This window comes from Bidens hawaiensis, unplaced genomic scaffold (genome assembly GCF_021521415.1).
Source record: "Bidens hawaiensis isolate Kalapana, Puna unplaced genomic scaffold, B.hawaiensis_p1.1 tig00055199_1, whole genome shotgun sequence".
Lineage (NCBI taxonomy): Eukaryota > Viridiplantae > Streptophyta > Magnoliopsida > Asterales > Asteraceae > Bidens > Bidens hawaiensis.
Window position 1 is genome coordinate 76115 of NW_027499976.1, and position 7461 is coordinate 83575.

The window sequence follows — 7461 nt, forward strand, 5'->3', positions numbered from 1 at the left end:
GAAGTTGTAGTTAACTTCGCTAATCCTTATATCTTCGCCAAAAACCCTAATTCCAGCGACGGCAACTTCGCCTGAAGAATGGTAACTTCGCCCGATGAACGGTAACTTCGCCCGATGAACAGGGAAGTTTGTTCAGATCTGTTTTCGTCAATCCAGCAGCTCCCGATCAATGCAAAGGCTTGAGAATGACTGTCAAGCACTAGCAAAACTCAATCCCAATAAAAACACGTCCCGCGAATAGGTCAAACGAGACGTTTTCTACACCCGCGTGAAATCCCGAACCTCACAATCGAGCCGATTGGCTCTGATACCAATTGTAGGTTCCTGGACGGATCGTACACGGGATATCGCTAACAACGCAGGTGCGGAATCCCTGCGCAGGTAGTTACGAGTGTAGAGCTAGAATCACACGAGCAATAAATCAACCACGTTATATTGATAACCGAACACGTGACTCACGGTCACTATTACAGAGAATAACACGTAACAATATGAAACACACTGAAACAAACCCTAAAACGACCAACACTCAAACTGTTTCAGCGAAACAGTTTTATACACGACAACTTCGCCATTGGCGAAGTTGTCCATAACTTCGCTGATTCAACAAGTTCGCCATAGCGAACTTGTTGACAACTTCGCGTATTACAAAACAATCATAAACAAAACATAATTACATTACAGACTCGATTACAAATGCTAGACTATGAACTACTGACACACATGTACCAACACCCACTGCAAAGGCAATGTATGATGCAACACTTGAAATGTTTGAGGGAAATGTTGAACTCAAAAACATCAAGAAGCAGAGACTGAAGCAGCAGCTAGAAAGATTTAAGTATAAAGATGGAGAATGGTTGAAGTCTATCCTTGAAAGGTTTTTGGGAATAGTGAATGATCTCATAACCCACTGACTATGTCATGACTGACCTTGACTTGAATACAAAGCTGCTTAACTCAATGCCAAAGGAATGGTACACTGCTTGCAAGTTCATCCTTACAAAACACAACTACAACGATTTGAAATTGGATGATGTAGTGTGCTTCCTTCAAGCTGCAGAGATAGAAATGATAGAGAATGAGATGATCAAGGAGGAAAGACCCTGCTTCAATGTTTCAAATGCATTGATAGCACCTATGGGTAATTTTGACCACCAAGAATCAACAGCAAATTCCTATTATTGAAGAACCAGTTGAGCATAGCACTGACACTCCAAAATCTTTTGTTGGTGGTAGCACAAGTAATCTTGGTAACCAACAAAGATTCAATGTGCAACTGATTGATGACACTGATTCTGCCTCAATGGCAAATGGGAATGTACCTCATACTAGTGGTGGAAATGGACAAGGCAGTGATACACAGGCCTTGATTTCAATGTTTTTACAGAGTCATATAATGCATTTGTTGCAAAGAACTTAATTCACACTAGTGTAGTACAAGATGATCTTGAACAAATAGATGCTGATGACTTGGAGGACATGGATTTTAAGTGGCAGGCAACCATGTTGGCTCTTAGAAGCAAGAGGCTTTACAACAGGACTGGTAGGTCACTCCTATCAGGGCCTAATGAAAGAATTGGTTTTGATAAGTCAAAATCCATTTGCTATAATTGTCAACAGCCTGGTCATTTTGCAAGAGAATGTAACATGCCAAGAAACTTCCAAGTGAACCAATTTCAGAACCAACCAAGAAATCAACAACCTCAATATCAACAGCAGCCTCAATATCAGAAGAGACCCAACACCAACAACTTCAACAACAACTTTAACAACAATCCCAACAACAACTATAATCCCAACTTCAACAACTTCCAACCTCAAATGAACAATCATGATCAAGGAGTGCCTCAGAATCAAGGTTTTCAAAGAAACAACCAAAACCTTCAAAATGTTCCAAACAACACTGTTCCAGCCAACCAAAACCAGATCATAAATCAAGGAAATGTTGCTGTAACAACACAACATGAAGGTAACTCTGATTGGAGAAATCATGAAGAAGACATTGCAGATGATATCAAGAAAGCTAATGTGGCATTCATGGCCATAATTGAGAAAGAAACTGGATCATCATCTCAGGTACACTCTGCTCCTACTATTGATTTAAATGAGATTATCAATGATTTGAAAATGAAAGTAGGCAAGCTGGAAAGTGAGTGTTTTAAGAAACAAAGTATCATTAATGCATATGAGGCAAGTGAACTAGTGAGTGAAGAAAGAATGAAAAGTTTGGGAGAAGACCGTGTAAACAGTTATAGAGCTCAGAAAAGATTTACAACTGAAATAGATGGGTTGAAGAAAATGATTATAGAAGAGAAGGTGCAGAACACAAAACTGCAAGCTGATAATGAATTCCTGAAGAACTTGGTTTCCACTGGAAACATTTGTGGAATTTTAAACTGAGTTAAGGAAGAAGATAAGTACAAAGTAGTACCACCACCCTTCCAGTGTACCCACCTGTCATATCAAGAATGAAGAAACAGAATGAAAGAAGAAAGAGATAACATGTATCCTTTGATATATGTGAAAAGAAGAAGGTAAATTACAATGCTGTGAGGCCTTCAAGCCAAGCAGTATTGGAAAGGATAGAGCAGAACAACAAGAAAAGAGCAAAAGAAATTGTGGATGTTGGAAACTTTATCCCTGTTTATCCTATTTTCTCTAATCATGAAGTCCTTGATATTGGAGAAGTGGAAACAATGGAAGAATATGAGAAGAGACAATCAAGGCATAGAGAGAATCAAGTTGAAGAACCACTGAATATGCAAAAAATTGTGTTTGTAAAGAGCAAAACTGAAAGACAAGAAATCAAGATTGAGGAGTTTGTCTCTTTCTCAATCAACTTTGATAGTCTAAAGAATCAGAAGACCATTGGAGTCAAAGAACCCAGACCAAGTGAAAGATTCAATAAGGAAAAGGAACATGAAAAATACAAAGGAAAGGTTTGGTGCAAGAAGTGTGATGAGTATGGTCATCATACAGACTCCTGTAATGAAAGATTCAAATTTAAGCCTTTTCATGTCCCAGATGAAACAAAGTATGGACAAGACTTTGTTGTGTACAAGAAAAAGTATGATGAATACCTTGGAAAGGGAAAAGTTAGTGAAAAGGAAGTTCTGAAGAAAGAAACCCAAAAGCCTCCAATGAAAGCAAAGAAACTTGTGGCTAAGCATGCTCAAAGGAGTAAATCTCCTGTAAAGTATGAGAGAAAGGTTAAACAGAACTCTCAACCCTTGAGAATAATCCCTAAAATGGATACTCAATCTGTCAAATCTGATAGTTCTCAAGGATCATCAAGCAGTGAGAAGACAAGAAGAAGAGATGAATTTTCTAGGAAGAAACCAACAGAACTCACTGGTGATGAAAAGTTTCTGATGAAACATGGATTTGAACCTGAAGGATTCCTTTGGAAACCTAAGGCTGAAACCAAGGTTGAGACAGTTCCTGATGTGAGAGACTACTCTGAAAAGAAAGACTATGTAGTGAAGGAGTGTGTCACTGCATCAGAAGACTGTCTAGGCTCAACATCATTTGTTAAAACTCCAAGAGAGTGTGGTTATAAAACAGACAATTCAGACAATATAGAAGTCACTCATGAAGATTATGAACAAACAACACTCACTTCCCAAGTTGCCTCTGAAACTGAATCTGATGATTTACAAGTTGATCTAGCTTGCACTTCATCACTCAACTAATCAAACTCTTTCTTTTGTGCAGGAACATTCCACTCCTCTGAATGACATATGGTATATGGATAGTGGATGTTCTAGGAACATGACTTGTGACAAGAGATCTCTTGTCAATTATGAAGAAAAGTTTGAAGGTCCTGTAGCTTTTGGTAGTGATGAAAATGGTGGAAAAATTGTTGGAAAAGGAATCTTAACAAATGGAAAAGTCTCATTTGATAATGTGTTTCATGTTGAGGGTCTTCAATATAACCTACTAAGTATTTCACCAATGTGTGATAAGGGTTACAAAGTCAGTTTTGATGATTCCCACTGTTTCATTCTAAAACCTGAATTTGTAATTCCTCCTGAAATGATTATGATGATGGCACCAAGAAATGGCAACTTATATAAATTGAATATGAAAGAAGCTGTTTCAAGAGGGGGTGCATGTTTTGTGTCCAAATCCACTGAAAATGAGTCAAAATTGTGGCATAAGAAACTTTGTCATGTGAACCTAAAGAACATGAATAGACTTGTCAAAGGTGAGCATGTAATAGGCTTACCTACAAGAGAGTTCAAACAGGAAGATCATTGTAATTCATGCCAAAAGGGAAAACAACACAAATCTACTCATAAGCCAATGCTCATCAACTCAAGTGATCAAGTACTTGAATTACTTCACATGGATATCTTTGGTCCTGTGAGTGTGCCAAGTATAGGAAAGAAAAGATATTGTATTGTGATCATTGATGACTATTCAAGATATACTTGGTTCTATTTCCTAAGTACCAAGGATGAGACTGCAGAGTTGATTAAGGGTTGTGTAACAATGATTGAGAAAAAAATTGAATAAGAAGGTTAAAATGATGAGAAGTGACAATGGTACTGAGTTCAAGAATGGAGTTGTGCAAGAATTTTGTATAGCAAAAGGAATCATTCAACAATTCTCAGCTCCTAGAACTCCTAAACAAAATGGTGTTGCAGAAAGAAGGAATAGAACTTTGATTGAAGCTGCAAGAACCATGTTAGCAGATGCTAATTTACCAGTTACTTTTTGGGCTGAAGCCATAAATACAGCCTGCTATGTTCAGAACAGGGTACTTGTCAACAAAAGGCATAACAAGACTCCTTATGAAATATTTCACAACAGAAAGCCTTATATAAAGTTTTTCAAGCCCATTGGATGAAAATGTTTTCTTCTAAACACTAGAAATTATTTGAACAAGTTTCAAACAAAATCTCTAGATTGTTTCTTTGTTGGATATTCTACACACTCAAAAGCTTACAGAGTATATGTGAAAGACCATTTGAGTGTTATAGAATCATCTGACATAATCTTTAATGAGAATCAATTCAATACAGTTGATGGTGCAGCATGGCTGTTTGATCATGAGAAGTTGATAAGGTCCTTCAAGATTTATCCTGAAGATTTTGATGAATCTTTCTACAAGACCAGTGTAATTGAAGAGAAAAAGAAGAAAACATTGGACTTGGAAGAATTACGGAAGAAGGTTGCTAGAAAAGAAAAAGAATATACTTTTGTGAAGAATTCCTCAAGTAATAATGTTAATCAGAATCAAGAAGTTAATCAAGAAAACAATCACAATCCTGAACATGATCATACTGAGAACAATCAAGACAATCAAGATGTACAGAATGATCAAGTTCAGAATAAGGGAGACACAAGTAACCTATTGAATGAAGGAGAACCTGCAACTACTATAAGATTTCAAGATCTATTTGAGAGACTGAATTTAGATAACAATGGTGCATCTACTTCAAGACAACATAATGATGAAGCACCAGAATTTCATGATGCAGAAACTGATTTGATCATTGAAGAACCAGATCTCAATGAAAAAAATCTTGACACAAATATGTCTACATATATGATTGTACAAAATCCTTATGTGGAAAAGAATCATCCTTCTGAAAACATCATTGGAGACTTGCATGAAAGAGTAACAAGAAGTCATTCTGAAATTGCAAACATCTGTTTTTACTCCTGTTTTCTATCCCAAATAGAGTCAAAGAACATTGCTCAAGCACTAAAGGACAATAGTTTGGTGGAAGCAATGCAGGAGGAACTGGCACAGTTCAGAGATCTACATGTGTGGGATCTTGTTGATAAGCCAATAGACAGATATGCAATAGGTACAAAATGGGTTTTTAGAAACAAAAGGGATGAGAGGGGTTTGGTGATTAAGAACAAAGCTAGACTTGTGGCACTGGGATGTCTTCAAGAAGAAGGAATAGACTTCGAGGAAGTATTTGCACCTATGGCAAGACTTGAAGCTATTAGGATCTTTCTTGCATATGCTGCCTCAAAGAACATTAAAGTGTTCCAGCTTGATGTTAAATATGCATTTCTGAATGGAAAGATTGATGAAGAGGTGTATGTAGCTCAACCTCCAGGTTTTGAGGATCCTTTGTATCCAAACAGGGTGTATAAGTTAAACAAAGCCCTATATGGAATGCATCAAGCTCCTAGAGCTTGGTATGATGAGCTGTCAAATCATCTTGTTAAAAATGGTTTTAAAAGAGGATCCATTGACAAGACACTCTTCTACAAAAGAAAGGGATCAGACTTACTTCTGTTACAAGTATATGTGGACGACATCATCTTTGGATCTACAAATGAACAAATGTGCATGGAGTTTGAAGGGGTAATGAAGTCCGAGTACAGTATGAGCTCTATGGGAGAAATGAACTTCTTTCTTGGATTGCAAGTTCAACAGAAAGCTGAAGGGATCTTCATTCATCAAACAAAATATGTGCATGACATCTTGAACAAATTCAACTGTCATGAGTACAAAACTGTTTCAACTCCAATGGACACCAAAGAAAAGATGATTGCAGATGAAAAGGGGGAGCCTGTGGATGAACATGAATATAGAGCCAAAATTGGATCTCTGATGTATCTGACTGTAACAAGACCAGATATCATGTTTGCTGTTTGTGTGTGTGTAAGATTCCAGTCAAGTCCAAAAGTCTCCCACATGAATGCTGTCAAAAGAATATTCAGATATTTGAAGGGAAGACCAGACTTAGGAATTTGGTACCCAGAGAACCAATCTTTTGATCTGATTGTCTATACAGACAGTAATTTTGATGGTCGTAACAAAAGCAAAAAGTCAACCTCTGAAGGATGTCAATTTTTGGGTGAAAGGCTAGTGTCATGGCAATGCAAGTAGCAGACTACTGTCTTAATCTCCACTGCAGAAGCTAAATATGTTGCTGCATCTGCCTGCTATGCACAAGTGCTGTGCACAAGTTCTATGGATTCAAAATCAGATGCTGGACTATGGTTTGAATTTTCTAAACACCCTTATTCTTATTGACAATACTGCTGCATATTTTAGTGTTAAGAATCCAGTTCAACATTCTAAAACTAAGCACATTGAAATCAGACATCACTTCATCAGAGATTGTAGTGAAAAAGGTTTGATTGAAATGCAAATAGTTGATACAAGTGACAGTTTGGATGACCTATTCACCAAACCACTTGATAGAACCAGGTTCAACTTTCTTCTGAAAGCCCTGGGAATGATCAACTCTGATGAAATCTGATTAAGGATGTGTGCCTTGTTGTGTACCTCTATGTGCTAACTGATTATTTTATTAGAAGTCTCACAAACTGAATGTTATTTGAATATGCTTGAGTATGATACTGATTATGTTGCTTAATATGGTAACTATTATGTGTTTTAACTGATTATATGTGCAAAGTTTGACATGATTAACTTGATTATATGTGCAAAGTTTATCAGTTGATATGCATTCGTGATGTTAG